The sequence below is a fragment of the Delphinapterus leucas genome, unplaced genomic scaffold (assembly GCF_059928025.1).
Source record: "Delphinapterus leucas isolate spDelLeu-1000000601 "Yukka" unplaced genomic scaffold, BTC_Dleu_Yukka2 spDelLeu_asBTCV2_sq40, whole genome shotgun sequence".
NCBI classification, from domain to species: Eukaryota; Metazoa; Chordata; class Mammalia; order Artiodactyla; family Monodontidae; genus Delphinapterus; species Delphinapterus leucas.
In genome coordinates, this window is record NW_028322249.1 from 1641058 (window position 1) to 1651085 (window position 10028).

The following is a 10028-nucleotide window of genomic DNA, read 5'->3' on the forward strand; positions in this document are numbered from 1 at the left end:
TTGGAGCCTAGATTTTTCCCTTTGGTCTAGTTTGAAGGATCCAGGTAGGTAAAGCTTATATTCTAGATAAATCATGGGCTATCCTGAAAGGAATTCATCAATGAATTATTCTGTATGGATTAGAAGCCAGTTTCTCTGGCCTTCCTGGAGTATATCCAGTAAGGCATCTCATTCATGTCTAGAAAGCAAATATATCATTTATTGCAACTTCAGCGTGGAGCGATGTATTGGTTTAAAATAAAGTACGAGCAACACAATTTGGTCATTGTGAGTATGCCGGCTGGGTCCACTCTTTACTACACATATGTAACTCTAGAGCTTCTTATGCCCCATAGAGGAGACATACTCTTGTGTGTCTAGGACAAGGGAAACGTGTTGTTATTCAGGAGCTGGAAGCTACAGCATGACAGGAAAGAATTGAAAAATCCTGGTCTTGGTCTACACGTCACTTTACCTTGTCCGAATCTTGTTTCTTTGGCTTGCTTCATTGGAGTGTTTTCTCTCTCCTGGGACTGACATTGTGTGTTCTGTATCAGGCATGTGACATGTAGAAGTTTCAGAACCCAGAATCGTATAGATCAGTAAAAATCTATATATTTTTGTTTAAAATCTATTTAAAATCACACTGGGCATAATTCATATATTCCAAAAGTAGTTTGACCCTCTGCTCATGAGATTCTTTTTATGGTATGTCGAAGCAAATTTGGACTTCCATCCCCAATAAACTTTGAGGTTGGAGGACACAAAAGCTTTTGCTCAGACCTAAATTCTGTCTGAAAAAAAAAGGGTAACTATTATAAGCCCTTTCTAACCTCTCCAGGAGCAGAAATGATTTACAGCTATGGCATTGAACCATAATTTCTTGATCTCGTTTGAGAAGAGTTCAGTAAGAAACAGTGTCTTGAGTTTTGTTCGTTGGTTCCCTGTTTTCTTGTCTTGCGTACCAACAATCCACTGTAATACGTGAGTGAGTATGGCAGCAGGCTGAGTGTTCCCTGGAGCTCATTAAATGAACGTGTTTTCCTGAAATGACTTTTGTCTCCTTGTTTTCAGCCCCTCTTCTTTCCTCTGTCCTTTACTATAACCAGGGCTCAGCAAAAGCTGACTGGCTTTGTGCAGACCCTACTTAGGGTAGTCTTTTCTTCATTATTTTATTCATGGCCCCTCCATTTCATTGTTTGCCTTCTCGAAATGTGTTGAAATCTTTCTGTGGTTGATGACTTCCACAGTGTCTTGGCTCTTATTGGTTGATTAATTTGGGTATTTCTACAGTTTTATTTAAACCTGGTTTCAGGAGGACCAGAAAGTAAATATATTTCCTAGTCTGCCATCTTGAGCTGAAAATCCCTGTGGATTTTAGCATCCAATGTTCCCATGGGTAAAAAACCCAACCTTGGCATTAATAGATGTACACTCAAGATTTCAGCTTTTCTTGAGCAATCACTAAGGATTTAATATGCGGTCACTTCTAATGGGAAAATAGTAACTATCTCATGGCGTTGATTTGAGGATTAACTTAGATAATGGACAAGAAAATGCTTGGTAAGGTTTTAAAATCTATAAAAAATGTTTTTTGTTATTATTTGATTTGTTGCTATTTCAACTTTAGCTGACAGTTGTTTGTGACCTTGCTTATGTGAGAAAATGCCTTCTGGTTTATTGTTTTGAAAGCCAGATTATATTTTTCAATAGCTCAATGGAAATGGCATCATTTGTGAAGTTGAAGGGTGAAGGCATAAATGTTTCTTGACATTTGAATCAACTATTGGTCTTCTGGGGCTTGTCCTTATTCTCCTGCAGTCTCTAATCAACATGGCATCCAGAGAGATCCTGTTAAAACGTAAGTCAGATCATGTCACTCCAGGCTCTTCAGTGGCTTCTTCACAGGAAAAGCAAAGTCCTCAAAGTGCCTCCACAGCCCTAGAAATCTGGGCCTCTGTTTCCTCTCTGACTGTTTCCTTCTCCTCTCCACTTTGCTCCCTCTGTTTTCCACACACTGACATCCTTTCTGCTCCTTGGATACTCCAGGCCCACTCTTGCCTCATTGCCTTTCCATCTGACTGTTCCCTCTGCTTGTACTATTCACTTCCCAGATATGCACCTTGCTCCCTCTCACAACCTTAGGTTCCCTCTTAAATTTTATCTTCCCCAGAAAGCCCTCAGTGATCACTTAGTTTCAGATCGCAGCCTCCTCCTACCAGCTAACAATCTCCATCCCCCTTCCCTGCTTGCTGTTTTTCTCCAGCACTTACCTGATATACTAGTTATTCTACCCATTTATTCAATTTTTATTTACGTATTTACACTTACGATTTTATATTTGCTTCTTTACTTTTGTCTCTCCCCTCAGCTCGAGAGAGGCTATATTCATCTGTGTTAATCACTGCTGTGTTTCCTGAACATGCCTAGAAAACATACTGAAGAAGGGTGCCTGAAATTTGGTAAGGGAGCCATCAGTTTTCTTGGCTGAATGAAGAAATATGCTCATAAATTAATGAACAAATCTCTGGGGTTTCTGAATTAAGGACTAATGGGAAGAGGAAGGCAAATGGTTGGGACAGGGTACTGCAAGAAGTAGTATTTGGAGTACTCTGATAGCTCTCCTAATAGATAACATTTTGTTCATTTAAATAGTTTTAACGAGAGAGCTGGGAACTAGGGACACACAGCATCGAGGTTTTATAATGCATTCTGTAGAGTTCTTTTCGAGTGTGTTCAAATATCATTGAAAATATATGCATGCATATAAACCTCTGTTACTTTATTTAGTGCTTTACAAGAGCTCCTCAAGGAAGGGGTAGTAGCAACTATCAGTATCCTTCCTTTATGATGAGCTTAATTTATTCAAAATTACATCCTAATTTATTTGTAACTGTGAAACTAGACTTAGTTATTTAGTAGACCCTCCCTAGAAACCTATGACGTTAATAAAACCAACAAAAATGTGTTCAGGTTCCAGTGATACACACACTACAGACTCAATTATGTGTCATCCATTTTAATGAAGGGAAGAAGTGATTTAACAAACACAGAGCAAACAAACAGAATATGAAGGTTTGTCCTCCATTAATATTAGTAATGGATAAAGTGGGCTCCAACGCCTTCAACGTAGCTTGAGACCCATCATCTCTGTGTCATGGGAAGGGGGATGCTCGGCCAGGATGTCTTTCTGTGTCACTGAGAAAATTTTCCGTAATGTATAACGATACTTACTGAAACGGATATGGGGCATTTGGGTAATTAGGAATCCGTTAGCATATTTTTCCGGAAGCCTTGACTACGAAACGAAGATAGTAGATTTGGACACTTGCAGCTATGCAGAAGTTGTTTGGGTATTCATCTTTATGCCGAATGAAGTAAGCTTATTTCATCTCTGCAGCTTCCCATATACCATTTTCCCACCTCTGTTTTGTGTTTGGAAAGACTTTTAGAAATTAAAACTCAAGTTAAAAAGTGAGTGACGGGCTTCCCTGGTGGCTCAGTGGTTGAGAGTCCGCCTGCCGATGCAGGGGACACGGGTTCGTGCTCCGGTCCGCGAAGATCCCACATGCCGCGGAGCGGCTAGGCCCGTGAGCCGTGGCCGCTGAGCCTGCGCTCCGCAACGGGAGAGGCCACAGCAGTGAGAGGCCCGTGTACCGCAAAAAAAAAAAAAAAAAAAGAAGAAAAAGAAAGAAAAGAAAAGAGAGTGAGTGACAACTTAAATGATATATGGAATATTTTGCTGACTTAGAAGAGCATGCAGAATTAAATATGACCCAGTTGAAATGTTAATTTTATTTTAATGTGTATATTGGGGTGGAGTCTTAAAGGTGCCAGAAAACAAGCATTCACCCATCCTGTTTGGAAGTGCAGCACACAGGCACCTTCAGTTACCAGTTCTGTTCATCCCACAGAATCATCTTGGGAAAACATACTGTTTTTTAGGTACCTGGTGTATATCTTAACCAGTTTGAAGAATTTCCCAAATACCTGTTAATATGTAGTTCTCCGATTCCAATCTTGCCACGTCCTGTACCAGTGACACAGCACATAGGAGTTTTATTTCTCTTTCTTTCTCTGGGTTCTTGAGAACCCAACGAAAGAACAATGGAATGGCATCAAAGAGATCAGGGTTCTTGACTCAGATTTACCATAAAATAATAGTGTCCTCTTGGGAAAATTATAGTTGTTCTAGGCCCCTTTCCTTTTCTTTACTTTGACAGAGCTGCACTAGATGACCCCAAGTAACACTGCGCTCTTTGCAGTAGTAGCTTAGACGTTATTGGTTTTCTGAAACAAATGAAGACAGTGACACAGGAAACTGTGCAACATCTCTGTAACTATGTTTTCTTAGAGTTGCCTCCATTTTTCAGATGATAAGATGGCTGAGCACAGAAGTAGGTGTTTTGACCAGAGGTTCCAGAGTAGAGGGAACTGAACCACAAGTTTCCTTCATTCCTGAAGCTCACTTAGCCGAAACATAGGCTTCTGAATATTAAGCTGTAAAGCATATTATCAGTGTGCTTTAAAAGAAGCGGTTCTTCTAGGATTTCTAATTAATAGCAGGCGGTTTTGAAATTCTTAGAAGATCATCGAATTTTGTGAGATTTACAGCTCTATTTTCCTGTCAAGCAAGTTGTATCAGTGCCAGACAATCATCTGAGCTTCTGGATGCTTCTCTGAACCTCTTGAATTTTTCTTCTTGCTATCTGAAATTCATGCCAGATAAGCCTTTTTGTAGAGAGCGTGTACAGACTTGTCTATTTTCATATACGAAAGCGATGCAGTGAGCCAGGTCGGGGGTTAAGCCCTCATTCTCAGAGTGGTATTGAGCTCCTGGTGAAATGTAATCCTCATTTCCTCAGAATAGAAAAGCAGTTATCTCACGTTTTTAATGCCATTAACTCTTTATACATTTATGTATAATACATATATTTATTGTACCTACGAGGTGTGCTCTCTTTGGGAAGTACAAAGCTATTTGAGACGTAAGTTGTTCATTTTTTTGTTTTCCCACAAATACTGTGACCCTTTGAGCAGGAAGGTCTATGTTTTATTAACATCTAGAACAAGCAGCTAACACGGTGTCTAAGATGTAGTCAATAAATATGAAATAGGTAAATGAACACATTTTTAAGGAAGGGCCAGGGCATGAACAAATAGAAAATTTTCATTTTCAGTCACAAAGCCACAACAGACATAAAAATGATACAGACAACAAGTGCTACGGTCATTCAAAGAAGGCATAGAATTGATACAACAAGGATCTCCCCTATGGCACAGGGAACTGTACTCAATATTTTGTAATAACTTATAAGGGAAAAGACTCTGAAAACGGAATCACTGCGCCGTACACCTGAAACGGACACGACATTGTAAATCAACTATATTTCAATTAAAAAACAAACAAACAGACAACAGCAACAACAAAAACCCAAAGAGGTCATAGAAGTTCTTATGAGATTCCCGAAGAGAAGAGAAGCCAAATGAGGACGGGAGAGGCGGCTTTTGAATCCGTTCAGAGGAGAAGTCACAGAGGAACTAGTCATTGATCTGAATTTGAGATTAAGATTAAGATGAATTAATCTGAATTAATTAAGATTGCAACACAGGGATATTACAGATGAAGGTAATCACATAAACTTACTATACTGAAACTTGCAGAGGTTATGAGTGTTGCTCAAGATCCCAAAGCAAGTGCATTGTGGAATCAGAATTTTAAGTGAGGCCTAATGAACTAAAAACAAACCAGCACAGAAACAAGCCCTTCCTGTGACACCACGTTGCCTTTGAAGTCGTTTTTTTTGGTGGGTTGGCAGAAACTGGTTCCAGTGTTTCTTGCAGGAATGACTGGCCACAGGACTGGGCGTCGTAGCTTCCTGCCAGGCGACCGAAGGTCGCAGGCAGGTGGGTCACTGGGACACACGCGGAGGGGCTCCTGGCCGGCCCCCTGGCCGCTCAGCGCCCCTGCCCCAGAGCGGGGGTGGGGGCCTCAAAGCAGCCTTGTCTGAGTCCCCTGCCACTAGAGAGAGTATTGGCCCAACACTTGTAGAAAACGGGGACCTTGCTGGCAGTTCAGTGGAGGGACACAAATAAATCTTTGCCGACTTTCTGCTGAAGCTCACGAGGGTTCACTCCTAAGCCTCTTACAGGGTCAGCTGCCGAGGCTGCGAGAGATGAGTCAGGGCTCTCCCTCCACCACGGGGAGATCGCTGGTTAAAGCGCTCACGAGGGAGTGAACCGCGTGTCCGCACCGACACGCATGGGCAGACCTCGTCGATGCCTTCTGTCCGGGGTACGAAGCCCTCTCCTGCCTCTTCCAGGCTCTCTAGAAAGCATGTGCAGAGGCTCCCACTCCACCCTCGGACTCCGTGGGCCACAGCTGGAGGGACCAGCCAAGGAGCCGTGGCAGGAGGAGGCCAGAGGGCAGCGGGCCTCGGCCGGAGCCCGTCAGTCGGTCCCCATTCACACACCACCAGACGATCCTCTTGACCTGGGCAGTAGCCGCCAACCGACCGCTAAGGTGAGCCCGGCGCGCGCTTGGCTACCTGGCATGGCTGGGAACCCCAGGATCTCCTGGCAGAGGCGGGCATTCTCCTGGGCCGGGTCCGCGGGCGTCTGCGTGTGCAGGGCCTGAACCACCTTGGCCAGGACGATCTGGCACAGGTTGAAGGAGACGGGGGGCTGGCACCGTGTCCAGGCCGCGCTTGCCAGCCGGGCAGACCGGAAGCCCCCTTCCCTTCCCTCGGTCCGGCCGCATCTGGGTTGGCCTCCCGGGACTTGATGAGCTTGTCCAGCAGCTCCTGAGGGACGGTGCTGCCCGTGGCCCACCAAGACTGGCAGCAGCGCCAGGGCCTCACAGGGCACGGCGCCCCTGGCCCCAGAGCCTTCCCTCTGGTTCTCATCACCGGCTGTCACCAGACTTGCATGCAACGTGCTTTTCTTTTCTCTTGTCTTCTTTACGTCCCTCAGCCACGCAATGCGGCGAAGCCCTGACGCTCGCTGCCGCGTCGGTACACCCTGAGAACACGATGCTCAGCGAGCAAAGTCATACACAGAAGGACACACAGGGCGTGACCCCACTGAGGAGAAACGTCCAGAGCAGGTAGATCCACAGAGTCAGCGAGTGGGTTCCTGGTTGTCAGGGGCTGGCGAGGGGACGGAGTGATAGCTAAGGGCGTGAGGGACATTTTCGGGATGATGGAAATGGTCCAAAGCAGTAGTGACGTCTGTACGGCTCAGTAAACTGTCCCCACACGCCCCGGTGCAGCCTGTGAGAGCATCGCTCTCAGGATGAAGGGCTGACCACAGGAAGACTGAACGAGCAGTGGGTCCTGGGCCCAGACTCTCAGCTGGCGCCCCCCCACGTGGGGAAGTCACTGGGACTTGCTGAGCCTCCACGGAGACTGGCAGCAGCCCCCGAGCTCACAGGGCACTGCGCCCCCGGCCCCAGAGCCTTCCCTCTGGTTCTCATCACCGGCTGTCAGCAGACTTGCAGGCAACGTTCCTTTCTTTTCTTTTGTCTTTTTTAAAGGCAACTCTTGAGTACACGTATTTAACATGCAGGGAACCAGCCCTGACTCCTTGATCTGGGTCTTCCAGCCTCTAGAGCCTCGAGGACATCCATTTCCGTTATTTACGCGCCCAGTGCCTGGGGTTTGATGATGGAAGCTGACACCGAGGGCGTCACCACGTGTGGGGTGATGTCAGTGAAAGAATCCCGTGGCGAGGGCCTGCCTGAGGACCACGCATGCCCGGGCCCTCCCCGCCCCCGCCTGCAGCCCTGCGCCTGGGAGCGGAGCTGGTGCATCGCATGCCCGACGTCGTGGAAGTTGGTCTCCCGCTCATCATGCCGCAGCAGGGAGGGCAGGTTGGGCGTAGGCTTGGCGAAGTTGGCCACCATGGCCGCGATGGCGATCTGGCAGCTCCCATCGTGCTGTAGGCAGGCCGAAGCAGGCCGCGTGCCCGGACTTCCCCACCCTGCGGAGGGACGTGGATGGGGCCCCGCTTCCACAGAGGAGCCCCGGCCCACGGCCGACAGGTTCCCCCACCACGCACGCACCGAGGATAGAGGTCAGGTAGAACTTGCCGATGGATGACCTTGCCCGAGGCCGCGTCCCAGACCGTTTAGAGCCTCACGTCTTCGTGACACGTGCTCGTGCCCTCCTCCAGGTCGAAGGTCAGCCCCAGCAGCTCCTGGGAGATGCCCAGCAGCCCGCGCGTGACTGCCTGCACGGGGAAAGACTCCTTGAGCAGGTACTGGTCCACGTGGTAGCGCGTCTCCTCCCCCTGGTTCATGTAGTAGCGCAGGTCCCAGGCGTTGATGGGGCCGTCAAAGTGCAGGCCCCGCCTCTGGCACTCGGCCTTCTTTAGCTCCAGGATCACGGCCGCTCCTGCTCCCCGAGGGGCTTCAGCTTCTGGGCCAGCTCACCTGCGGGCGGAGGGGAGAGGCTCGGCTACGTCCCTGGGGCGGCCCCCCAGCCACCCCCGACCCTGCGCCCCTCGAGGCAGAATGAAGGGTCTGGGATGGTGACCCCCAAGGGCTGACACAGTGGGGTCTCAGGCAGCACCACGTCCGGTCAAGGTCCGCCTGACCCCATCCCCACTGGGACTCAGGGGGAGGCGGTGTTACCTAGGACAGTGGCCACCACCTGGCTGGTCTTGTCCGTGTTCATCTCCAGCACAGAGTCGGCATGGTGCGGAACCCCAGCAGGCGGGACTTCAGGGCCTGCAGCCTCACCAGCTCCCTGAGGATCACGCAGTTCTCCTGGAAGCCAGAGACGGAAGGCGCTGGGGACCGAGGGCCACGCCCTCCCCACGGGCCCCGGGCCAGGTCTCTGCAGGCGGGCAGGGCTCCCAGGCCACTGGCGGGCACAGCCAATCCCCCTCCCTCCTCCTCCTGGCCCGGATTTCTAGACACTTTGGTGCTGTCCTAACACGTGGCCTTTATTAACACAGGTCCTTTTGGAAGCAGAAACGGCATGAACGTGATGGGCTCTAAGGCCAAGGGCAGGAAGAAATGCGGCCAGGCTCTCCAGGAGCCACCAAGGGGCCTCCCCGGGCTCAACAAGACAAACACGGCTGCCGTGCAGACAGTAGCTCAACCCCACGGCGCCCGAACACCCAGCCCCTGGACGGTGAGACACCTGTTGCTGCAGGTGGCCCGTGGCTCACTGATGAGGCCCGGCCCCAGGCGTACGCCACCTTCTCGGGGGCCACCTCTCCGGTCTGCAGTGGGGTTCTCCTGGGAGCCCCCCGTCACCACAGCACCAGCGTGGCCTGTCTGTAGCCCAAGAAGGTGGGGACGCAAGACTGTCCCCCGTGCCCCCCGCATCCCCCGCGAGGCCGAGCGAGCACCAGTGGTGTCTGCGGGGAAGGTGAAGGGCTCACGCACAGCCCCCATCTACAGAAGCACAGACTGCAGCCACATGCGCTATGGAACAAACACAAGTGTCCATGCAGGACCCGATGTCTGAATGTCAAGGCCATGCCCGGGCCACAGTGAGAAGGTGCATCCCCCATGCAAGCCACAGAGAGGGGATGGGGGGGTCCATCTGCGATTCTGAGCTCATCGGGCATCACCCCAGAGGGAGAGGGAGAGGGAGAGGGAGAGAGGTAGACAGAAGTACAGAGGGAGAGAAAGAGAGAGGGAGGGAGAGACGTCTCTCCCTTCCCTGGGGGTTCTCTAGTGCAGCTAAGGCTGAAAACCACGGCATTTTGGGAGATGGGTCCTCGTGGAAGAGTTAAATAGTCGCTCATGGCATTATCGACACATACTAAAAAAGGCCCCAAATCTTGGGGAGTCAGGGAGGGGAGTGTCGGCTGCCTCGTAAACGAGGAGAGATTGGGCATCAGAGGAGGTGCCTGTGCAGCCTGCGCCCAGGGCCCCGCAGACTTCATCTCCCAGCGGTGGTCCTGGGCTGGAAGTCAGCGGGGAGGTCAGGCTGTCCAAGCATCAACGTTGACTTCAGGGCTGATCTAAAAGGCGCCTGGTGTTTGTTGAAGCAGAAAAAGGAGAAAGCAGTAGGGAGGGAGTGGGAGTGGGAGGG

General features: G+C 49.6%; 1 long non-coding RNA gene across 1 annotated transcript; it reads left to right on the forward strand.

The window, feature by feature from the left end:
• Positions 1-6245: 6245 nt before the first annotated feature.
• On the forward strand, positions 6246-8280 carry LOC149743952 (uncharacterized). The gene is made up of 3 exons (XR_016391609.1): positions 6246-6502; positions 6952-7084; positions 7582-8280. It is a non-coding gene; the product is annotated as an uncharacterized LOC149743952 (long non-coding RNA).
• The last annotated feature ends 1748 nt before the right edge of the window (positions 8281-10028 follow it).